Genomic DNA, 26076 nt, shown 5'->3' on the forward strand with positions numbered 1-26076 from the left:
AAATAGAAAACATTAAATCTCTAAAAATATTTTAACCTCCCTGGTGGTACGCAGATGCAGTGGCTGCGTCCACGGGAGGGATTATTTTTAATAAAAAAATGTTTTCTACTTGTTAGCTAGCCCTAGGCCAGCTATGTGCGGCAAGTCCCCCAGCACCTCTCTGACCGTCTCCCCCCCCTTGATCGCCACCGGCAATATTTACCCGTCTGCGATCCCGCGAGAGCCGCAGCTTCAGCAATAAGCTTCACTGTCGCTATGGCAACGATCGGACATGTCATGACGTCATGCGCAGTCCCGATCCTTCCCATGGCGAAGCCTGGAGCTGATTGGGAGGCTGCAGGATCCCTGGGGGGGGGGGTTACATATACCGGCGGCGATCGATGGGGACTTGCCACATATAGTTAGCGAAATGCCAGCTTAACAATATAAAACAGGGCCATGTGATCCCCTGCGGCGGCTAGCCCGACGCTGTCAGGCTTACCGCTAGAGAGGTTAAATTCAATAATCTCTATAGGCAGAAAAAAAAGATGTAAAACGGTCTGATTGCCAGTCCAGCACCTAAATATCAACAGCCTCGTTATTACAGTCTCTCCTCCATCTGAGATGCAGTATATCCTTAAGGGTTATAAACAAATGATCCAATTCTGAGAGGCACATTTCTCAATGGGTGTAGACCATAGGCAGTATGGCTCCATGTATGTCCTTATAGCACCAATGACACAATCATCTTTAGGTAGTTCACTTAAGATCATCAAAATGCAATATCAAGGTTTAGACAAAGGATCCAGTCCCCACTAGTTCTGATGCAGACCAGAAAGATACTGCTGCCAATGATTAGAAATCAGTCTGAGGACCACAGATGTCCAATTGCAACATCCAGATAAGCTTGGGATCCAAGAAAGTAACAGCAACAGTGCATGTGCAGTAGTCAGCAAGGATATGCAATAAGAGTATACTGAGTTCAAGCAGCATATAGCATTAAGAAGCTGATATACACTAGCTACCACTCTTGTAGAGGAAGCGGCATCTGTAAGCATGAGTCTATGTGCCGAGGCTTGAATGCTTGTAAGCAAGGAGGCTGTAGAAGTCACGGCTGTGTTGGAGGACAGGCTGGATAGTGAAGGGCTGTGGGTGGCTAGTAGTCGACCGGGTTAGCCGGATGATCCGGCTCCTCAGGACCTCAGACCGTGAGATTCCTGCCAGCGAGATTGCGGATATCCCCGACGCCATAAAAGGGGTCTTACCCGGAAATGCATCAGCCGAATCCAACATAGGGAGCGGCTTCTTGCGTCCCAAACCGCCTGGAGCGGGCGGAAGTACGTGAGGCCGTGCATGTCCAATGCGCCGCCTCTGTATCCAGGCCAGTATGTGTGGACAATAAACAAGGGGTCGGGCTGCTAGGCAACCACAGCACCATACAATCCAGCCCCCGGTGTCTGTGCATGGGTAGAAACTCAGCCGCCAAGGTGGCACCCCAAGAAAGAAGGTAAGAGGGGGAAGAAAGAAAAGGAGAAAAAAAAGAAAGGTAGAGAAAGAAGAGAAGGAAAAGGGAGGAAAGCTTCTTGAAGTGTAAATACCACCACTAGGCGGCGGAGCAACACTGCCGGGCTAAAGGGGATTCCGCTCAAAAAATTAGCATGAATACACAACATTTTATCCAAAAAGTATATAAGTAACGAAGTAATCCTTTCTCATTTAATAATACAAAATCTTTATGGATTCATTATTTATTATATAAATCAAATATTTTCCAAGCATGCTACTAAAAGTGCACGTCAGAAAAAAGTTTTGGGCATTCCTGATTCCGGACAAAAGCAAGGGGACCACCCCAACTGAGGGGCAATGGCACCTCCCCCATCCCGAAACCATAGGCAAGGACACATTCAGGGAGGGACACTAAGCCCACACATTGAGAGATCACTGAAAAGGAGAATATTTTAATTCATCAGTTTAGTCCTAGTGGGACCATGGCTTTAAGTTCATATATTCAGTGACACTCGCGTTGTAATAATAGTTTATCAAAGTCTCCACCCCTCAATGGTGTATGTACACAATCCACTGCACTGACGTGTCTCGCGGAGCGAAGGTTGTGTCCGATAACATCCTGTGTATGTTCATAAATCCGTCTGCGAAAATTATGCCTAGTTTTGCCAATATAGAAGGCGTCATGTGCACTTAAGCACATATATGACACCCTCTGTTGAGCAATTTATAAAATGTTTAATTTGAACAGTTCTATTAATGTGGAAAAGTGTTGGATCGGCCCACCGTCACAAAAGGACATTGGTTGCACACCTGAAGACACCCTTTTCTCTACATGGGTCGACACGTCTATTGCCTACATAGTGACTCCTAACAATTCTATTTGTAATCGTGGGGCCTTTCGAAAAATGACTTTAGGTTTGTCTGGAACATATTGTCGAATCCTTACAACGTCAGTCAACAAGTGCCAATGTCTTGAAATAATTTTTTGAAACTGTCTTTGCTGTTTATTGTATGCTGTTATAATGGGTACCGTATCCATAACTGAATTTGATTTCCCCTGATATCTCAAAAGAGCACCACGATCCAACTTTAAGTCCCTATCATAGGCCTTTTGAATATTAGATTTTTAATACCCCCTGGCCCGGAATCTATCATTTAGTTCAACAGCTTAAGCTCTGATATCCTCCAGAGAAGAACAATTCCGTCTTGCCCGTAAGAATTGTCCGGTCGGGATGCGTTTAATGAGATGTTGGGGGTTAAAACTGTTGGCATGTAAGATAGTATTAGAATATGTAGGCTTTCTGCAAAGTCTTGTACTAAGATCCCCATTTTTCCCAATCTCTATCCAAAAAGGATAGGGACCTCACATCATCATTGCATGTTAATTTAAGGTTCAGGGAATTTTGGTTCAATATCTCAATGAATTCCAACAGAAGTGATTCCCCACCAGTCCACAAAAGCAAAATATCATTTATATACCTGTGCCACGCCTCCTTTCTTGGATCCCACGCTTATCTGGATGTTGCGATTGGACATCTGTGGTCCTCACAGACTGATTTCTGATCATTGGCAGCAGTATCTTTCTGGTCTGCATCAGAACAAGTGGAGACTGGATCCTTTGCCTAAACATGGATATTGCATTTTGATGATCTTAAGTGAACTACATAAAGATGATTGTGTCATTGGTGCTATAAGGACATACGTGGAGCCATGTTGACTATGGTCTACACCCATTGAGAAATGTGCCTCTCAGAATTGGATCATTTGTTTATAATCCTTAAAGGGATACTGTAGGGGGGTCGGGGGAAAATGAGTTGAACTTACCGGAGGCTTCTAATGGTCCCCCGCAGACATTCTCTGCCCGCGCAGCCACTCACCGATGCTCTGGCCCCGCCTCCGGTTCACTTCTGGAATTTCAGACTTTAAAGTCTGAAAACCACTGCGCCTGTGTTGCCGTGTCCTCGCACCCGCTGATGTCACCAGGAGCATACTGTGCAGACACAGACCATACTGGGCCTGCGCAGTACGCTCCTGGTGACATCAGCGGGAGCGAGGACACGGCAACGCAGGCGCAGTGGTTTTCAAACTTTAAAGTCTGAAATTCCAGAAGTGAACCGGAGGCGGGGCCGGAGCATCGGGGAGTGGCTGCGCCAACACAGGATGTCTGCGGGGGACCATTAGAAGCCCCGGGTAAGTTCAACTCATTTTCCCCCGACCCCCTACAGTATCCCTTTAAATGGGCACTATGGCGAAAAACTGTAAAATTTTAAATATATGCAAACATATACAAATAAGTACATTTTTTCCAGAGTAAAATTAGACATAAATTACTTCTCTCCTATGTTGCTGTCACTTACAGTAGGTAGTAGAAATCTGACAGAAGCGACAGGTTTTGGACTAGTCCATCTCTTCATAGGGTCATAGTGGTGTGTTGGTTGAGACGCATACGCTTGTTTCTACCTAGCATAAGAGCTTTTGTATTTAAAACTGACGGAGGATTTTACAGCAGCGAGGCAGAGCTGTGTGAGGAAGGAAATTGCTCCTAGTACTTGTGGTAATGTTACATAGTTACATAGTTGAAAAAAGACATACGTCCATCGAGTTCAACCAGAAAACAAAGTACAACACCAGCACCAGCCTGCTCCCTCGTAAAAACAAGGCAGGGGCGGCGCCTGGAGGCCAAGCGAGACAGACGCATGGTCCCTTAGCTCCAGCTAAATTAGCCTCATAGGCACCATCTTACCCACACAGATCCACTCCAAACCATCCCACTCTGACCCTCTGAGGACGGGCTTCCAGAATATGGGACCCAAGAAGCAAAACGCGGATCACGAGAGCCAGGTTGCCGAGATCTTCACCCGAAAGAACAAAGGGGTGAACTCGCAAGATGGCGCCGGCTCATCAGCGGACAACCTTCAGACCCCCGGGCTCCAGAATTCACCCAAAGACACAGCAACCAAGGCGGATCTGAATCAACTCTTCCACAACCTGGAAAAACTCATAAAGGCTACGAACTCAGAGACTGTGCGGGAAATCAGGTCGGAGATATCGTCGCTGGGCGACAGAATCCACAATCTAGAAAAAGGTCTGGATGAGGTGAGAGCCCATAACAAGCAAACAGACACAGATATAACCACGCTCAAAGCAGAGGTGACAGCCCTGAAAGAAGCCAGGGAGGACGGAGAGAACAGAGATAGACGGTGCAACCTGAGAGTGCGAGGGGTCCCAGAGACTGAGGAAGACATAGGCCCCTACTTGATGGCACTATTTCTTGCAGTGGCCCCCACACTGAAAGAAGAAGACTTAAGAATGGATAGAGCTCACAGAGCCCTAAGAGTAATCTCCAACGACGGCATCCCGCCGAGAGATATCATCACTCGGCTGCACTACTACAGCTCGAAAGAAACCATACTACTAGCTTCACGAGACATCTCTGAGATCACCTTCAGAGGAGCCAGGATCCAGATCTTTCCAGATCGTTCTCCTACAACATTAAAGAAGCGCAAAGATATGAAGCCCCTCACATCCATACTAATTCGTCATAAAATAAGGTACCGCTGGGGCTTCCCTTTCAAATTAACCATTCTACATAAAGGCAAGCAGCTCTCTCTAAGTGACCCAGACGATATTACAGACGTCCTTACTCAGCTAGGCCTGCAACACGAAGCTCCTCCACCATCAGCTTCTCAACCCCAGACCGAAAAGAAATCCCCCCTCCAGAACCGGAATGGACCACGGTAGCTCCACGCAGGGACTCAAGATCACCTCGTTCATCAGCTCCAGCTTCTCCTTCCTCGCCCTCTCCTGATGATTCAGCCGGGTGAGAACCTCTGTTCCTCCACTTGATCTTCTCTCTCTGTTGACCCGTGCCTTCATGGCTTAACTAATATGGCGCTATGGCGCGTACCCACTCCTGGACGTGGGCTGTTTATCACCGGAAAAGGTAGAAACACTGACTTTAATTTTACTTTTCACCACTGTTCAGTTTGACTGGTTCAGTCTTTCTACACTTATATTTTTATTATAATTTTTTCCTTATTTCACTGTTGACTGTTTGCTCCCATGAGCCTGCAACAAGGAGGCGTGTTTCTGTCTGGCGGTTACCAGGATGCACATCTCCCGATTTAACCTGCAACCTCCATGGCAGCAAAAACTAACCTCAATTGAGATATTGATGCTAAATATCTCCCCCCCTACCTACCGTAGGGGTGACTGGTATTTTTGTGCTCTCTTACTTTTACAGTTAACGTACACCCATGTTCTTTTTTATGATTTATGTCATATTGTTTGGAAAGTGCCCGCCATTAGGCTTTATTGTATGCTGATGCTCATTTCTCTACTACTTGGGAACCCGAGGCATGTGTACCATACAGATCAAAGATCTCACCTCTTAGCTATTACCCCCCCCCCCCCCCCCCAGCGTGTAATGCTCCCTAGACTGAACTCACCTCTCGGCCCAACCCCCTCCACAATCAAAATTATCACGCACAATGTCAAAGGCCTTAACTCCCCTAACAAACGAAGGCTAGCATGTAAGTACTACGCCGACCAACAGGCCGACATAATATTCCTACAGGAAACTCATTATAAAAGGGGTCATGAACCAAAGTTTTGGCACAAATCCTATCAGTCTGTGTATTATGCCTCGGCTTCCCAAAAGAAATGCGGGGTGGCTATCCTGATCCATAAACGTGTCTCCTTCACAGCGGACACCGTACACAGGGACAAAGCAGGGAGGTTTATTATAGTAACAGGCTATCTACAGGGAACACCGGTTACGCTGATTTCGGTTTATGCCCCATCTGAGGGACAAAGACCATACTTTAATACCTTATCAGATAAAATAGCACTATATAGGAAGGGGAGGGTGCTGATCCTGGGAGACTTCAACTCCTCTTTAGATGGCAGGAGCTCTGGCTCTCATAGACGCTGCCCCTCAACTAAAACATTGATCCAGTTTCTGAGAGACACTAACACATGGGATGCATGGAGAGCGACTCACCCGGGAGAAAAGGGATATACCTTCTTCTCACACCCACACCAATGCTATACCAGAATCGACTACATTTTACTAGACGCCCTATCACTAGAGAACCTAGACATGACAGATATCCTGGAAATATCATGGTCAGACCACGCCCCTGTAGTAGCTAGTCTAGATTCCCTTCACAATAAATACCCCCCTCACTGGAGAATCAATGATTCACTCCTAGTTGACACGGAATCTGCCTGCGCAATCTTAGAAGAAATCAAACAATTCTTCTCTCTGAATGCCCCCTCCGACACCACCCAGGCCATCAGATGGGCGGCCCATAAAGCCACGGTAAGAGGCAAAATTATCCAGATATCATCCAGGCTAAAACGACAAGCTAAGATTAAATCAGATAGCCTAATGAAAGAGATCAGGAGACTTGAAACAATACATGCCACAGGAAACGATCCGACAATCTTTAAGCAGTTACAGACCTATAGGCAAGAGTTGTGCTCTCTGCTTTACTCTAAGGCTGATTACTCCTTGCGCCTCACCAGCCAAAGATTCTACGAAAAGGGCAATAAACCCGACACAATGTTGGCTAGAAAATTAACCCAAAGATTAGCCCTTAATAGACTAAACCCAGTCCGCAACCCCCAGGGACAGCTCACCCACGACCCTAGATCAATCATACAACAATTTGCCAACTATTATAGCGACCTCTATAATGGCACCACTACTAATAAAACATCCACCCCCATAGCAGCTATCTCGGAATACCTATCCCGAATCCCTATACCCAGACTAGATAATACATACATTGACGAGTTGAACACCCCTGTAACGACTGAAGAAGTGGTTGAAGCAATCAAGACGCTAAAACCCTCAAAAGCCCCAGGCCCTGACGGATACTCCCCACAATACTATAAAACCCACAAAGAAATATTAGCACCGGAACTAGCCACACTCATGAATCGATTAATGGAAGGCGAGGAGGTTCTCCCCCCTGAAATGCTCAAAGCAACAATAGTAGTGATACCTAAGCCTGGCAGAGACCCATGCGAGGTCAAAAATTATCGCCCGATCTCCTTAATCAACACTGACCTCAAATTGATAGCAAAAGTATTTGCAACTAGACTCAACAAATGTCTTCATACTGTCATACACCCTGATCAGACTGGGTTCATCTGGGGTAGGCAGACCACCGATAACGTGCGCAGGACGCTGGGAGTCTTGGAGGCCATGAGGACCTGTCGGACGCCTTCTCTGCTCCTTTCCTTGGATGCGGAGAAGGCGTTCGACAGGGTAGACTGGAGATACATGAGGGTGGTGATGCAGAGGTTTGGGCTCCCTGCTGGGTTCTTAAATATAGTCAGAAGCATGTATACAGGCCCAACAGCAGTTGTGAGCAATATGGGACTCTCATTGCAGCAATTCCCAATACTCAATGGTACCAGACAGGGGTGCCCTCTTTCTCCCCTACTATTCGCCTTATGTATTGAACCCCTTGCCATCCTAGTTAGAAACAACCCAGACATAGTAGGGATAGATATAGGAGAATCTTCATACAAGATAGCATTGTTTGCGGACGATACCATCTTCTCACTCTCAAACCCACAGGTGTCCCTGCCTAACCTCATCAAACTTATAGATAGCTTTAGTTTAGTCTCAGGCTTCAAAATAAACAAAACCAAATCGGAGGCCCTAGCAATAGGACTGACTGAGACCCAAAAGCAGGCCCTCTCCTCAGCCTTTGGCTTCAAATTTAAAGAAAGCACCCTCAAATATTTAGGTATTAGACTAACCCCTGACTTAGATAACCTCTATGGAGCAAATTATCCCCCCATGCTAAACACTCTCCACAACTTATTGAATGAATGGTCTCACTACCACCTATCCCTGACAGGACATATCGCAGCAGTAAAAATGACCTTAACACCCAAATTACTCTACTTATTTAGAGCTCTACCCATTAGAGTAGTTACAAGGGACATCCAAAAGCTACAGTCTCACATAACCTCCTTTATATGGGGAAATAGACCACCCAGGATTAAATACCAATACCTGGCCAGGAGCAAAAACCAAGGAGGCCTTGGAGCCCCGAAGTTAATGCAATATTACAGAGCTTCCAGACTAGCGCAGACTATACAATGGGCAACCCCCTTGGGTAGAACTAGATGGGTAGACTTGGAAGCTTCCTTAATTCGGCCCTTCCCAATATCATCCCTCATATGGACAGATAAACCGGCTATTCCAAAGATGAAGAAACTGCGCATAATCCAAATCACAGTATCCATCTGGAAAAATATAGCTAAATCCCTAGGCTTATCCGAGCTTACCTCCCAACTAACCTCACTATTCTGGAATTTGGACTTCACCCCAGGGCTGGATCCACACCCATGGGCAATATGGGTGAACAAAGGAATAACAAGTGTTAAAGACCTATTGATAGATGGCCAAGTTCTCTCTTGGGGGGACCTATCCAATAAACACTCTCTCCCCCCAGCAGAGATCTTCCGATACCTTCAATTAAGAGGATTAGTACTATCCCTCAAAAAGAGAGGCCTCAGGCTTGAACTAAATGAAATTGAGAAAGAATTCATAAGCAAAACAATTAGGAAAGGCCTCATCTCTGAAATGTATTCAGTCATCTGGTACCAAACACTGGAGGACAACACACTAGCAATGCTTAAATGGCAAGAGAGGTTACGATGCACTCTAGACGATAAATCTTGGCTCTCAATTTTTGGCAACATGTCCAAATCCTCTATGAACGTCATTCTTAAAGAGCGTTCGTATAAAATATTATACGACTGGTACCGTACACCCTCCAAATTATTCCAATGGGGCCTGATACCCACTGATTCATGCTACAGAGGCTGCGGCCAAAGAGCTGACCAGGTGCATTGCTGGTGGGAGTGTCCTGCAGTAAACTCATTTTGGCTTATGTGCTTCCAATTAATGTCGGAGATACTCGGGAGTGAGGTCCAGCCAGACCCCTGGGTGGCTCTCTTTCATAGATACATCCCCAGATTCTCTAAAAACACAAATGCGTTCATTTCTCAGGTCTGTAATGCAGCCCTCTCCCTACTGGACAAAACCTTGAAAAGTCTCCCACCTTCCAAAGAGACCTTAATCCTTAAAATTAAGGATATATACTCGCTAGAATATATCACATCATCCCTGACCAATAAGCCAGACCATTTCCTAGGTGTGTGGAGCAGGTGGTCCGACTGGACGTCCTCTCGAGTGAATACCAGGGGAAATAGTCCTGAAGTTCTATAAGGGAAGCAGTAGGGGGGATGCTCTTGACTCACATGTCCTAGGATACCCATGGATATTGACTAAGCTTGTTGCTATGGGCAGCTAACGTGCATTGGACACTTTCCCTTTTGTTTTACTTTTTATTTTCTTTATGTTTCTAGTTAGTTATTTTATGATTGATGACCAGGTCATGCCTCAGTTCATTATTGAGCTATGTAACAGCCTATCCAATTTAATGAAAGATGGATCCTTTAAAGTCTCTCTTTATTCATGATCCCATAATGTAAAAAACATCCTCCACAACTGTTAACCACTGATCTAGCTGATGTGACTGTACATATCTGTTAACCTTACTCTCCATTGAACTGTAAATGTGACTTGCTCTTACTCTTTTTTTTTAATAAAAATTAAAGTTTAAAAAAAAAAAAACCCTTACAAGGCATGGTCCAATTAGCCCCAAAAGGGAAAAAAATCCTTCCAGACTCCAGATGGCAAGCAGATAAAATCACTGGATCACATCACTGGCCATTACTTAGTAATTATAGCCATGGATGTCTTTCAATGCAAGAAAAGCATCTAAGCCCCCTTTAAATGCAGATATAGAATTTGCCATAACTACTTCCTGTGGCAATGCATTCCACATCTTATTCACTATTACTGTAAAGAACCCTTTCCTAAATACAGTAAATGGCTGAAACGGTTTTCCTCCATGCGCAGATCATGTCTTCTAGTCCTTTGTGAAGGCCTAAGGACAAAAAGCTCATTCGCCAAGCTTTTATGTTGCTCTCTGATGTATTTATACATGTTAATTAGATCCCCTCTAAGGCGTCTTTTGTCTAGACTAAATAAGCCCAGTTTATCTAACCTTTCTTGGTAAGTGAGACCAATCCATCCCTTGTATAAATTTTGTAGCTCGTCTCTGCACCTGCTCTAAAACTGCAATAACCTTCCTGTAATGTGGTGCCCAGAACTGAATTCCATATTCCAGATGTGGCCTTTACTAGAGAGTTAAACAGGGGCAATATTATGTTAGCATCTCAAGTTTTTATTTCCCTTTTAATGCAAATTGTATTAGCTTTAGCTGCAGCGGCTTGCATTGAATACGATTATTTAACTTGTTGTCGATGAGTACTCCTAAGTCCTTCTCCAAGTTCGATATCCCCATCTGTATCCCGTTTATTTTGTATGTTGTTAGACCATTGGTACAACCAAAATGCATGACTTTACATTTTTCAACATTGAATTTCATCTGCCATGTATGTGCCTGTATAGCAAGCCTATCAAGATCCTGTTGTAATATGTCACTATCTTCCTGAGAGTTGATGATTCTGCACAATTTTGTATCATCTGCAAAAAATAGCAACATTGCTTTCTACTGCATCTACTAGATCATTAATAAATAAATTGCAGAGCACTGGACCCAGTAATGACCCCTGTGGGAACCCACTGCTGTTTTCTGTCCATTAGCCAGTTCCCTATCTATGCACACAGACTCTTACCCAGTCCTTGCATCCTCAACTTTTGCACCAGGCTTTTGTGAGGAACAGTGTTGAAGGCCTTTGCAAAGTCCAAGTATATCACATCTACTGCATTCCCAATATCCACATTAGCGTTCAGTACCTCATAAAAGCTGAGCATGTTAGTCAAACAGGATCTGTCTTTAGTAAACCCATGCTGATGCTGAGAAATAAGACTATTTTCTACTATGAAGTCTTGTATAGTAACTCTTAGTAATCGCTCAAATAGTTTGCACACAACTGATGTTAAGCTTACCGGTCTATAATTTCCTGGAACTGATTTTTTTGCCCTTCTTAACCACTTAACGACTGCAGTCATAAAACCCCTTAAGGACCAGACACTTTTTTTCCATTCAGACCACTGCAGCTTTAACGGTTTATTGCTCGGTCATACAACCTACCACCTAAATGAATTTTACCTCCTTTTCTTGTCACTAATACAGCTTTCTTTTGGTGCTACTTGATTGCTGCTGTGATTTTTAGTTTTTATTTTATTCATCAAAAAAGACATGAATTTTGTCAAAAAAATGATTTTTTATAATTTCTGTGCTGACATCTTTCAAATAAAGTAAAATTTCTATATACATTTTTGTTCAAATTTATTGTGCTACATGTCTTTGATAAAAAAAAAAATCCAATAAGTGTATATTTATTGGCTTGGGTAAAGGTTATAGCGTTTACAAACTATGCTGCAAAAAGTGAATTTTCCCATTTTGACGCATCTCTGACTGTTCTGAGCACCTGTCATGTTTCATGAGGTGCTAGAATTCCAGGATAGTATAAATACCCCCAAATGACCCTATTTTGGAAAGAAGACATCCCAAAGTATTCACTAAGAGGCATGGTGAGTTCATAGAAGATTTTATTTTTTGTCACAAGTTAGCGGAAAATGACACTTTGTGACAAATTTTTTTTTTTTTTTAAAGTTTCCATTTCTGCTAACTTGTGACAAAAAAAATTAAATCTGCCACAGACTCACAATGCCCCTCTCTAAATACTTTGGTGTGTCTACTTTCCAAAATGGGGTCATTTGTGGGGTGTGTTTACTTTCCTGGTATTTTGGGGGTGCTAAATTGTAAGCACCCCTGTAAAGCCTAAAGGTGCTCATAGGACTTTGGGCCCCTTAGCGCACCTAGGCTGCAAAAAAGTGTCACACACGTGGTATCACCATACTCAGGAGAAATAGTATAATGTGTTTTGGGGTGATCAGGAGCCCCCAGGGGGCAGTTTAGGACCTAATCTAAATTTTAGCATTGACATATACTGACAGGGGGTGATTGATGGGTGATTAGGGGGGTGATTGGGTGTAAACTGTGGTCTGAGGAGGTGATCGGGGGGGGGGGGTCTAAGGGGTGCTATGGGCGATCAGTGGGCAGGGGGGGCAGGATTAGTGTGTGTGTGTGTGTGTACTAGGAGGGCTGCCTCCTGCCCTGGTGGTCCCTCGATCACTGGGACCACCAGGGCAGGAGGCAGCCTGTATAATACGCTTTGTATACATTACAAAGCGTATTGTACACTTTCAACGCGGCATATCGGGGGTTAACAACCCGCTGGCGCTGCTAATTAGACGGCGGGTTGATGTCGTGGGTGGGCGGAGCCTAATGCCGGCGAATGCGCGCAATCTCCGACTATTCAGTCCCCCAAGAGCCACCGATGATCGGCGTTAGGCGGTCCTGGGGGTGTCACTTTGCCAACGCCCATAGGTAGTGGGCGGTCGGCAAGTGGTTAAATAATGGGAAAACATGTGCTGTACGCCAATCTACTGGAACCCTGCCAGTTGAAAGAGAGTCACAAAAGATAAGATAAAGGGTTTTATCGATAACGGAACTTAATTCCCTTAGGACCCGAGGATGTATGCCATCTGGGCCAGGTGCCTTGTCTATTTTTAATTTATTTAGTCTTGCCTTCACTTCTTCCTGCGTTAAGTATTTAATATTACAATTGAAAGATTGAGACTCTTCTGCATCTGTAATTTGCAACAGTTATGTTTCCCTTGTAAAGACAGAAGCAAAGAAAGCATTTAATAACTCTGCCTTACCTTGGTCATCCACCATTGAGTTCCCACCCTCATCCTTTAGAAGTCCAATACAGTCAACCTTTCTTTTTTTATAGTTGATGTACTTGTAAAACCTTTCTTTTTTATAGTTGATGTACTTGTAAAACTTCTTTGGGTTAGATTTGATAGCGATTTGATTTTCAGCTTCAATCTTTGCCAACCTAATTTATTTTTTACAACTTTTATTGCACTCCTTATAATTGCTCAATGCAGCCTCAGTCCCCTCCTGTTTAAGGACCTTATAGACATTCTTTTTCCACTTAATTTTATCTCTAACCTTTCTATTCATCCATAGAGGCCTTTTTTTTTATTCCTAGACATTTTGTTTCCATATGGGATATATTTATTACAATATTGATTGAAAATAATTTTAAAAGCTTGCCATTTCCTTTCAGTGTCCTTCCCTTGTAGTACATTATCCCAATTCACTAAACTTAGTGCCTGCCTGAGTTGATTGAACTTTGCTTTTCAAATATTCATAGTTTTAGTTGTCCCACTGCCCCACGGCCTATCAGTCACTAGATCAAACGTCATCATGTTGTGATCACTATTTTCCAAATGTTCTTGAACCTGCACATTTGATACATTATCTGGTCTATTTGAAATGATCAAATCCAGTAACGCATTCCCCCTAGTTGGTTCAGTTACCATTTGAGTCAAGTAACTGTCCTGTAGTGTTGCCAGAAATCTGCCACTTTTACCAGAATGGGTAGCCTCAATACCCCAGTCAGTCTGGAAAGTTGAAGTCACCCATAACTACAGTGGCTTGCAAAAGTATTCGGCTCCCTTGAAGTTTTCCACATTTTGTCACATTACTGCCACAAACATGAATACATTTTATTGGAATTCCACGTGAAAGACCAATACAAAGTTGTGTACACGTGAGAAATGGAACGAAAATCATACATTACAAATCAATAACTGCAAAGTGGGGTGTGCGTAATTATTCAGCCCCCTGAGTCAATATTTTGTAGAACCACCTTTTGCTGCAATTACAGCTGCCAGTCTTTTAGGGTATGTCTCTACCAGCTTTGCACATCTAGAGACTGAAATCCTTGCCCATTCTTCTTTGCAACACAGCTCCAGCTCAGTCAGATTAGATGGACAGCGTTTGTGAACAGCAGTTTTCAGATCTTGCCACAGATTCTCAATTGGATTAAATCTGGACTTTGACTGGGCCATTCTAACACATGGATATGTTTTGTTTTAAACCATTCCATTGTTGCCATGGCTTTATATTTAGGGTCGTTGTCCTCCTGGAAGGTGAACCTCCGCCCCAGTCTCAAGTCTTTTGCAGACTCCAAGAGGTTTCCTTCCAAGATTGCCCTGTATTTGGCTCCATCCATCTTCCCATCAACTCTGACCAGCTTCCCTGTCCCTGCTGAAGAGAAGCAACCCCAGAGCATGATGCTGCCACCACAATATTTGACAGTGGGGATGGTGTGTTCTGAGTGATGTGCAGTGTTAGTTTTCCACCACACATCGTGTTTTGCATTTTGGCCAAAAGTTCCATTTTGGTCTCATCCAACCAGAGCACCTTCTTCCACATGTTTGCTGTGTCCCCCACATGGCTTGTGGCAAACTGCAAACGGGACTTCTTATGCTTTCTTCTTGTCACTCTTCCATAAGAGCCAACTTTGTGCAGTGCATGGCTAATGCTTTGTTCACATTGGCAAACGCGGACGGCTGTGTGTTCGGAACGCAACGCGTACGATTGCACGCCATCCGCGTTCGTATGCGTTGCGTGGCTGATCCCATTCACTGAAAATGACAGCCGCGCGGTTTGGGAAAAAATGCGTGCAGCATGTGTTCCCGGACTGTACAGGTCCGGAACTCATGCAGTGTGAACATCAGACAGTGCAGTCTATGTACTGTCTGATGCCGTGCGTGTCGGCCTCCTGCACGCGTTCCCGAAACGCGGATGGGAACGTGTGCAGTGTGAACGGGGCATTATAGTTGTCCTATGGACAGATTCCCCCACCTGAGCTGTAGATCTTTGCAGCTCGTTCAGAGTCACCATGGGCCTCTTGACTGCATTTCTGATCAGCGCTCTCCTTGTTCAGCCTGTGAGTTTAGGTGGATGGCCTTGTCTTGGTAGGTTTACAGTTGTGCCATACTCCTTTCATTTCTGAATGATCGCTTGAACAGTGTTCCGTGGGATGTTCAAGGCTTTGGAAATCTTTTTGTAGCCTAAGCCTGCTTTAAATTTCTCAATAACTTTATCCCTGACCTGTCTGGTGTGCTCTTTGGACTACATGGTGTTGTTGCTCCCAAGATTCTCTTAGACAACCTCTGAGGCTGTCACAGAGCAGCTGTATTTATACTGACATAAGATTACACACAGGTGCACAGTCATTAGCACTCATCAGGCAATGTCTATAGGCAACTGACTGCACTCAGACCAAAGGGGGCTGAATAATTACGCACACCCCACTTTGCAGTTATTGATTTGTAAAAAATGTTTAGAATCATGTATGATTTTCGTTCCACTTCTCACGTGTACACCACTTTTTCCCTGGTGACTCCATGTCAGCATACTACTGGGCAATCCCGCCTCCCCATGCCCCAATAGGACGTCCCAAGATGTTAAATAGGACCACCCCATACTATGGCTGTATTCTTTTTTTCGTCCTCGCCTCCAGCTCAGGAGTTCCAATTCATGTTTTTCCTTTTCCTTACCTCCACCTCTTTGGGTGGGTACCGACAGGTTTTTTGGACCTTTTCCTGCCGGAGTCCACAACTCAGGTTGCTAAATGCTCCTAAGAGTCGTGGAACCCCTCTCTTGTACTCTCCAGGGATATGTATTTGTTTGCATTTTTTGTATGTCCTGGTCACTATAGACATTTAAATAATGTTGTGACTTTCTCCCCGGCAGCCACAGCTATAGTATACTCTCTAGCCTGTTACCTTGCTAGTATGTTTTCGCGTTCTTCTATGAGGTCTTCCCAAGACGTTCCTTCCTTTTAGTGTTCCCCTGTGTTGTGCCGGTCTCCTAGCGCGCGCGCGCGGCTCACTTCCGGTTTTCGTAAACTCTGGGCGGAAGTGCTTGGTCGGCCATTTTGGATTTGGGCGTACTCTGCTTCTGAGCGTCTGGCGTACATAAGCAGCCTCTTCACTCCACAGTTGGCGTTCGGAGTGGAAGGGTGTGCGCTGGACGCTCTCAGGGTTCGCCGGCTGTCTCTATTCTTTATTCTACTACCAGGTAGGAGTCTGATTGGCATTTTCTTAATCTTCAGCACATGTGGATTACTGGGCATATACCTAGTCAGTTTAGGCTACATAGCATAGTTTGTCTCTACCTGCTATATGAGGGTTATACTTTTATTTAGGTGGACAGATATATATTTATATGTTAATATCTAGGTAGATATATATATGTTTGTGTTTTTATATATGTGGATATAGGTTCATATATCTTCAGTTGGTGCTGTATATCTATAGTGTCGGTCTTAAAGGGACGGTTAGTAAGTTTTTGTTTTATCCTATTTTCAGCTGCCTATTATGGGGAAAAGAAAGGGTGAGAGTACAAATTCAAATAGGTAAGGTTGGTAAGTTTATTTTTCACATAATAAAGGTCCATTACTATTCCAGCAGACTAATTATGTCTCTGGATTTTTCACAGATCTGATCGCAGGGATGCAGGATCCTCCTCCAAAGGTCCTTCTCATCCAGCTACTAGACCTTCTAGGTCTAGGTCAGGATCAAGATCTCCAAATATCAAATATACAAGAAGGATTTACTCCACAACTAGCGATTCTGACTCAAGCCTCGCTCCCAGCACTAGTAAAGCAGCTTTAGCTTCTGTCGCTACCCCACCAAATAACCAGTGTTGGATCTGTGGTAGACCTTCTATCAAGCATAAAAAAGTGTGCGAGCTGTGTCATTTTGACATAGCAAGTGAAGATAGGGATGTTACAACTCTTATAAAACAAGTGGTTAAAGACACAGTTACAGAAATGAATATAACTCAGCCTATGTCAGTTTCCGATCCAGTCCAGCAGTATGCTAGTGACGTGTCTTCTGATGAATTGTCTGTGACTGAGGAAGAATGTTTTGATTTCTCTATGGTTCCTATGTTTATCTCCCATATTAAGCAAGCTATTGGGTGGAAAGATGATCCTTCTTCTTCCAAACAAGATAAAAAGCGTTACTATAAGTTTCTCAATAAAAGTAAAGTTAATTTTCCCTTAATGGATGAAATTAAAGAAGTAATTAGGTATGAATGGGAGAAAACGGTTAAAAAACCTCCTTTGAAGAATAAATTACAGAAACTATACCCTTTAGCTGAACAGGATGAAGCTCTTGTTTCAGTATCACCAATTGTGGACGCTTCATTAATGAAAGTTGTTCGTAATGTCACTCTACCATTGGAAGATGCTGTCGCCTTTAGAGATATTATGGATAGACAAATGGACCAAGATATTAAAAGAGCATATCTATCATCAGGGGAAGCTTCCAGGGCAGCCATTACCTTAACCTCCTTAGCGAAAGCAATAAAAGTATGGGTAGAAAATATCCAAAGAGAAATTCAGACATCAGCTTTTTCAGATCAGGTTGAAATTGCTTTAGATGGTTTAAGATTGTCAGCTGATTTTCTGGGATCAGCCAGTGTGGACATAATTAGATCTACCAGCCGTTCCATGCTATACTCAGTAATGACGAAAAGAGCATTGTGGCTCAAGCCTTGGGCAGCTGATCCTACCTCAAAACAAGCATGGACCAAGATAGCTTATGATGGTAAGAATTTATTTGGATCCAAGATGGACGATGCCATTACGAGAGTCACGGGGGGAAAATCAGGGCTTCTTCCCCAGGATCGTAGGTTCTTTAAGAACCGATTTTCCCAAAATAAAAGACAATCTGGGTCTAATAGATTTAGTGAGGCAAGATCTTACATGCCAGGTAAAGCGTTTCGACGCAATTGGAAAAGGCCTCAGTCTGATTTCCACAAGATGAACAGAATTAAGTCGTCTTCTTCTTCTAATCCAAACCCTATAAAGTCTTTTTGAAGGGTTGCCCGTCCAATCATTTCCGGTGGGTGCAAGGCTTTCCCACTTCAAGGAGATTTGGGCGGGAAATATTTCAGATCAGTGGGTATTAGACGTAGTCTCATCAGGTCACAGGTGGCAGTTCAGAAAAGTTCCAGCAGATCACTTTATAGAAACAAAGATTCCAAAAAAAGGAATAAGGAGAAAGACAATGTTAGATTATGTGTCCAATCTTTTAGTGCAAAAAGCCGCAGTTCAAGTTCCAGATTCCCAAAGAGGCTCCGGTTTCTATTCTTCCATCTTTTTGGTAAAGAAAAAAACTGGGGATCTAAGGCCGGTCCTAGACCTAAAGAGGCTAAACAAGTTTATATTTCTCCCCAAGTTCAAGATGGAAAGTCTTCATTCCATTCTCTTGGCTATCCAGCCAGGGGATTGGATGTGCTCTGTAGATCTCAAGGACGCGTACTTCCATGTACCCGTACATCCGACGTTTCAAAAATTTTTACGGTTCACGGTAGGGAATCTTCATCTTCAGTTTGTTTGTCTTCCGTTCGGGCTTTCCACGAGTCCGAGAACGTTTTCAAAGGTTTTGCTCGCGGTTATCGCTCATGTACGGGTACAGGGAGTACGTGTCCTTCATTACTTAGACGACATGATACTCCTAGCCCAGTCAGAAGAACTTCTACTAGAACACATAGAGATTCTCTTGAGAACTCTACAAAACTTCGGTTGGATAGTAAACTTCCAAAAAAGCCAATTATCTCCGACTCATCAGATGACGTTTCTGGGTGCTTCTCTGAATACAGTCAAAGACACAGTTTCCCTGCCTCGACTAAAGATGATATCTCTACGAACAAAAGTACAAAAGTTGCAGTTAGTAATGTCAGTGTCAGCAAGAGTCTGCATGCAGGTCCTAGGGCTCATGTCCTCAACCTTTCTCATGATAAAGTGGGCCCACTGGAATCTTCGCCCGCTTCAAATATCATTTCTGGATCAGTGGAACAAGCAAAGTATGACCCAAAACATTTATCTGTCAAAAGCCGTGAGATCCTCTCTGACGTGGTGGATGTCAACGAACAATCTGTTGAACTGCCATTCCATTCAACAACCAACCTGGCAAGTCTTAACAACAGATGCCAGTATGACAGGCTGGGGAGCCACGTATCAAGGCCTTTTCGCCCAAGGACTATGGGACTTTCCAGCACAAAATGTGGTTTCCAACATCTTAGAGCTAAAAGCTGTCCACCATGCTTTATGCCATTTTCTCCCGCAGTTGAAAGGGAAATCGGTCCTGTGCAGAATAGACAATATGTCGGCAGTTTCCTATATAAAAAAACAGGGGGGTACCCACAGCAAGTCTCTACTAAGAGAACTTCGCCCAATAATGGACATAGCTCAACATTTTCTTCACAACTTGTCAGCAATATACATTCCAGGCAGTCAGAATGTGCAGGCAGATTATTTGTCACGTGTTCAGATAGACAACAACGAGTGGTCACTTCACCCAGAGGCATTCAACTACATAGTGAGATCTTGGGGGGTTCCGGAAGTGGACCTTTTTGCCTCTGCAAGCAATCACAAGCTTCCCCTTTACTTCTCGAGATGGAAAGATCACAAAGCGTTAGCGGTGGATGCTCTAGTCCAGCCATGGTCTTTCAGGGTGGCGTATGCCTTCCCTCCAGTCCCAATGATTGCCAGGTTTCTTCTCAAGTTAAGGACTCAGAAGTCAACCGTGTTGGCGGTTCTTCCGTACTGGCCGAAGAGGCCTTGGTTTCCTCTCCTATTACAAATGAGTACCCGGAAGCCGCTACATTTACCGAACTTATTGAACCTTCTGTCTCAAGGCGGCATACCTCATCAAAATCCTGCTCGTTTGAACCTGAGAGCTTGGCATTTGAAAGGTCTAGGCTTTTAGCTTCAGGTTGCTCTTCTGAAGTAGTGGAGACTCTATTAAAATCAAGGAAACCCACCACTATAGCGTCCTATAACAAAGTTTGGGAAGCTTTCAAGGCTTTTGCTGTACAATCCGATTTTTCAATCAAAGATTTCTCTGTGTGTCATTTGCTATCTTTCCTACAGAGGGGCCTTACATTAGGCTTAGCCTACTCAACTTTGAAGAGACATGTCTCAGCCGTGTCTTCAGTGTCTGGAATCCAATGGGCTCTGGATCCTTTAATAAAACAATTTTTCAAAGCAACAATAAAGTTACGTCCTCCAATTAAGCCTCGTTTTCCTAAATGGGATCTTCCGATTGTATTGGAATTTATTGAACAAAATCTTAATTCAGATACTAAAAGCTTGAGTGTCTATGATCTTACCCTCAAAACGGTTTTTCTCATTGCAATAACATCGGGCAGGAGAGTATCTGAGATTCATGCACTTAACTGTAAAGAGCCTTATCTATCGTTCTTTGAGGATAGACTGGTATTATTTCCAGTTCAATCTTTCTTACCAAAAGTTACTACGGAGTTTCATCTTAATCAAGAATGGTCTCTTCCGAGTTTCAAACAGATGGATAATCCGGATTGTACACATACATTGGATGTACCTTCTACTGTTAAACTATATCTTCAAGTTACCAAAACATTCAGAGATTCAGACAGTTTGTTTGTAATTCCAGCAGGATATCGACGTGGTAAACAGGCTTCAACTAGAACAATCGCAAGATGGATTGTAACTTTAATTAGAAGGGCGTACAAAGCTAAAGGCCTTGAACCGCCTCAGAACATCTTAGCCCATTCAACGAGGAGTATGTCTTCCTCTTGGGCCTCCGTTGGGAAAGTTTCTTTGTTTAACATTTGCAAAGCTGCAAACTGGGCCTCTGGGCACACTTTCCTCAGACACTATCGTGTAGACCCAGCAATATTGTCAACAGTACAATTTGGGAAAAAGGTTATTTCTGCATCCACTGTGTCTGCAATTTAATTTACTTCTGTATTTTGTTTGGTTAATTAAATAATTTTCTTCTTGCATTCCCACCCTATTGTCTGTGTCTAGTTAATACCCAGTAGTATGCTGACATGGAGTCACCAGGGAATTAGGAAAATTGTATACTTACCTTCGGTAATTTTCCTTTCCTGGTGTACTCCATGTCAGCATACGGCCCGCCCTATGCTGTCGGCTCGTTCTAGTTACATTGAATACAGCCATAGTATGGGGTGGTCCTATTTAACATCTTGGGACGTCCTATTGGGGCATGGGGAGGCGGGATTGCCCAGTAGTATGCTGACATGGAGTACACCAGGAAAGGAAAATTACCGAAGGTAAGTATACAATTTTCCTAAGTATTGGTCTTTCACGTGGAATTCCAATAAAATTGATTCATGTTTGTGGCAGTAATGTGACAAAATGTGGAAAACTTCAAGGGGGCCGAATACTTTTGCAAGCCACTGTATGACCTCCTTTTTACTTGCAGCTTTTTCAATCTGCTGTAGTAATTGCAGTTCTGCAGCTTCACGAATATGTGGTGGCCTGTAGCATACCCCAAATAAGCAATTGGCAACAGTTATTTCCACCATGAATATTTACCCAAACGGACTCCACCTTTTCACAATCTTCATCCATCTCAGCGTTCATGACAGCTGTAAAAGAGTTCTTAACAAAGAGACAAACCCCTCCACCTTTTTCCCTGCTCTATCCATTCTACACACATTGTGTGCCCTAACATACAGAATTAAAAAAAAAATGTTTTAATCAATAGTATTCCTTTAAGATATATAGCTGTAGAGTAGTGGTTACATAGAAGTCCAAACTAGTTCTTTAATAAGAGTACTTGTAGATGGTATTATTGGAAGGAAAGGTTGAGGCACTGTGAAATGCAAAGGTACTTTTTAATCACAGAATACAGACATCGGGTATGCTGTGGGGTTGAAGAGAGCCTGACAGCCGTTTCGCTAAGGAAGAAAAAAAAAGAAAGTTGCATTTCACAGTGTCTCAACCTTTCCCTCCAATAATATGTTGAAATTCTGTTTTTTTCTGGGAGCACATGATCTGCGGTATGTAATCCAGGATTGCCAGTCCTTTCACCATCTAGCAGCATCTCATACCAAGCTTTTTTCCTATTTGTTCCTGTCTGCACCCTTTACAAGTATACTCCAATCGGGCCCTAGACAATCTAAATGTGACAGATATGCAGATAATCTGCAGGAGAATGAGGGGATTCTTCCTCTTATGCTGGGAATACACGGTTCGTTTCTGGTGCGCGATTCTCCTCTCAATCGTTTTTGCCGCTTGATTCTGCAGTCGATTCTCTTATCTTCCGCTCCGAAAGGATCGAAAAGGGAAATCGGACATGTTGGAAATTATCTATCGAACCATCTAATCACCTCAAAAATGAACCGTGTATTCCCAGCATTATTAAAACATTATTCATGCAGGATCTGAACCAGGTTTATGAGTGATAAACACCTATGTGTGCAATGTGCACAACATTTATGCAGGAAGTGCATATGTATAGTATATGTGTAACTTAACCCTAATACTTAACTGTCCCCGAAGGTGTTGATCAAATGCTGATGGCACACGTTCCTTTTTTTTTTACTTGGTAGACTTCCACATACACCCAATGCCCAGCTCTAGTGAGGAGGCCCCCATAACCCTTGCAGTTGTCACATCATCTTCTAAGATGAAAGTCAAAAGGAACAGAGTGCTACTTGCTGTATTAACATTTATTTGCCAATTGATGCACTTTAAGATTTGCATGTACAAGATATAAAACTTCATTAGGCTTATCTGCTCAGTTGACGGAATGCATTCTGCCATCACAACCAACCATGGCCAATGGGATAGTGCGATTGTGTCACCGCCTGAAGTCTCCCTCTTGTGAAACTGTGAGCTTGTGTAGTGTAACCTGGAGTAGTGTAGTGTTCCTGGAGCCAGCTAAACAAGAGGGAGACTTCACTTCAGGTGGTGACACAATCGCACCATCCTGTTGGCTGTGGTTGATTGTGAAGGAATTCCCTCAATGGAGCAGATAAGCCTAAATAAGTTTTATATCTTGTGTGTGCAATTCTTAATTAAAGTGCATCCATTTGAAAATAAGGGTAATACACCTAGGAGTGCTCTCTTTTCCTTTTGTCTTTCAGCAATTACACAACCTATCCCTTGTTTAAAGAGAGCATCACCAGAGAATTCCTGAGTCATCTGAGATCCACTTCATTAAAATACAGTGATTCAAAAACACCATCGCCAATCAGGGATCAAACCCAGTAGCAGCCTTTTCTAAGCGCTAGTGATTTAAAAAAAAGCTCTTGCTACTGCTATGCTATGGGGGATTTTTATAAAATCACATCGCTCAAGTGGGCTCACACCCATAACATTACATTAGCAAGAGCTTTTCAAATCAAAAAGTGCTCCTAGTGGGTTCCAGGCCTTAGACAGGCACACTCCATCGCACACATCTCCTCTTCTATCACTATTTTCTAAGATGATACAGACTTGTGGGAACAAACAGAGTAGGTAAGAATCCCAATTTCCATAGAGATCAGGGCATATCATACACCACCACCACCACCACTTGCAAGTACACTTACCGAATCCTCAGATCATACAAAATGATCATATGCGTATGTTCTTCCAGCCCGTCTGATCTAATGTGAAGGTGATTTATTTTTGCATGCACTGGAATAACGGAGGAAGAGGGAGGAACAAGACCCATTGGAGCCCACATTAGACCAGACGGGCTGGAAGGATTAACATATACACATATGAACGTTCTGTATGATCTGAGGTTTCGGTGAGTGTACCTGCAAGCAGTGTGATGGTGGTGGTGGTGCATAATATGTACTGATCTCTATGGAAATTGAATCTTAACTATTGGATTGAGGTATTTGAGAAACAATCTAGATTGGAAGAAGGAATAATTGGACTTTGTTTTCGTGCGGTTTTGTTTTAATTTTGCGCAAGGAAGACAAACAAAGCCAATGTGAGGACAGTTCACAGTGCAACTGTACTATAGGAGCCTAGCCCAACACAGACAATGGATCAAACAGTCATACTTGAAAGAGTGCATCTAGTGTCCATAAAACTAGCTTGGTGCCATGCATTTCCATAGTACAGGTTTTTTTTTTTCATTCAGAGGAAAGGCCACATATTTCACTCCAGCTATAGGCACAGCTTGTGGCAGGGGTGTTGAAACGACATCATGGTTTGGCTATGTAGAGCAGGTATTGCCAAGTACGGTACCGTTATTGGCTTCAATGGAGCATTATTGGCTGCGGCTCTTGCCTATTTGAGGCTGATTGTTAGGTTTAGTTATAGGCAGGGGTCTAGTCCTGGAAAAAGAAGTGAGTAGACTCACCCTAAAAACCTCTGCGCCCGCGCCCAAAAATGGGCGTGGTTAAGCATAGCGTGGGCGTGGTCATGGGTGGGGCCAAATATACATGGCCTTAGCAGTGGTATAAAAGGTCTGCCAGGGGAAGTTTGAGCTCTGTCGTAGAGTATCCCCAAAAAGTGGATGTAATCTGACAGCATTTCACCAAAAATACACAATCTGGCAGAGGTTCCTCCAAAATACAGATAATATGGCAGTGGTTCCCCCAAAATAGACAATCTGGCAGCAGCAGTTCCCCCAACATACACATAATCTGGAAGCAGTTCCCCCAAATACGTGAAACCTGGTAGTGGATCACCCAAAATACATGTAACACCCAAAATACATGTAACACCCAAAATACATGTAATCTGGCAGTAGTGGTCCCCAACATACACAATCTGGCAGCGGTTCCCCAAAATACACGTAATCTGGCATCAGCAGTTCCCCAAAAATACAGATCTGACAGCAGTTCTCCCAAAATAGGTACCCCCAGTATAGCTAGCCAGGTCTATATGTGTCCCCAGTATAAGTAGCCATGTGTATAGTTGTCCCCAGAATAGGTGGCCAGATGTAGAGATGTCACCAGAATAGGTAGCCAGGTGTATAGATGCCCTTAGAATAGGTGGTCAGGTGTAAAGATATTTCCAGAATAGGTGGCCAAGTGTATAGATGTCCCCAGAATAGGTAGCCAGGTCTATAGGTGTCCCCAGTATAGCCAGGTGTCCCCAGTATATCTAACCAGGTGTTCAGGTGTCCCCAGTATAGCCAGGTGTATAGGTGTCCCCAGTATAGCCAGGTGTGTAGGTGTCCGCAGTGTATGTAGCCAGGTGTATAGGTGTCCCCAGTATATGTAGCCAGGTGTATATGTGCCCAGTATATGTAGCCAGGGGTATATGTGCCCACTATATGTAGCCAGGTGTATAGTGGCCCCCAGTATATGTAGCCAGGTGTTTAGTGGCCACCAGTATATGTAGCCAGGCATATAGTGGCCCCCAGTATATGTAGCCAGGTGTATAGTGGCCCCCAGTATATGTAGCCAGGTGTATAGTGGCCCCCAGTATATGTAGCCAGGTGTATAGTGGCCCCCAGTATATGTAGACAGGTGTTTAGTGGCCCCCAGTATATGTAGCCAGGTGTATAGTGGCCCCCAGTATATGTAGCCAGGTGTATAGTGGCCCCCAGTATATGTAGCCAGGTGTTTAATGGCCCCCAGTATATGTAGCCAGGTGTATAGTGGCCCCCAGTATATGTAGCCAGGTGTATAGTGGCCCCCAGTATATGTAGCCAGGTGTTTAGTGGCCCCCAGTATATGTAGCCAGGTATTTAGTGGCCCCAGTATATGTAGCCAGGTGTTTAGTGGCCCCCAGTATATGTAGCCTGGGGTATATGTGCCCACTATATGTAGCCAGGTATATAGTGGCCCCCAGTATATGTAGCCAGGTGTTTAGTGGCCCCCAGTATATGTAGCCAGGTGTATAGTG

The 26076-nt window shown here is 43.7% G+C and overlaps 1 long non-coding RNA gene across 1 annotated transcript in view; it reads left to right on the top strand.

Annotated features, from left to right (window-relative positions):
- The first annotated feature begins 1381 nt into the window (after positions 1 to 1381).
- LOC137537633 (uncharacterized) overlaps positions 1382 to 26076 on the top strand; it is a 364959-nt gene continuing 340264 nt past the window's right edge. Inside the window, exon 1 of the long non-coding RNA XR_011024635.1 lies at positions 1382 to 1486. This is a non-coding gene — a long non-coding RNA (uncharacterized lncRNA). The remainder of the gene's footprint in view (positions 1487 to 26076) is intronic.

The sequence above is a fragment of the Hyperolius riggenbachi genome, chromosome 11 (assembly GCF_040937935.1).
Source record: "Hyperolius riggenbachi isolate aHypRig1 chromosome 11, aHypRig1.pri, whole genome shotgun sequence".
NCBI lineage: Eukaryota > Metazoa > Chordata > Amphibia > Anura > Hyperoliidae > Hyperolius > Hyperolius riggenbachi.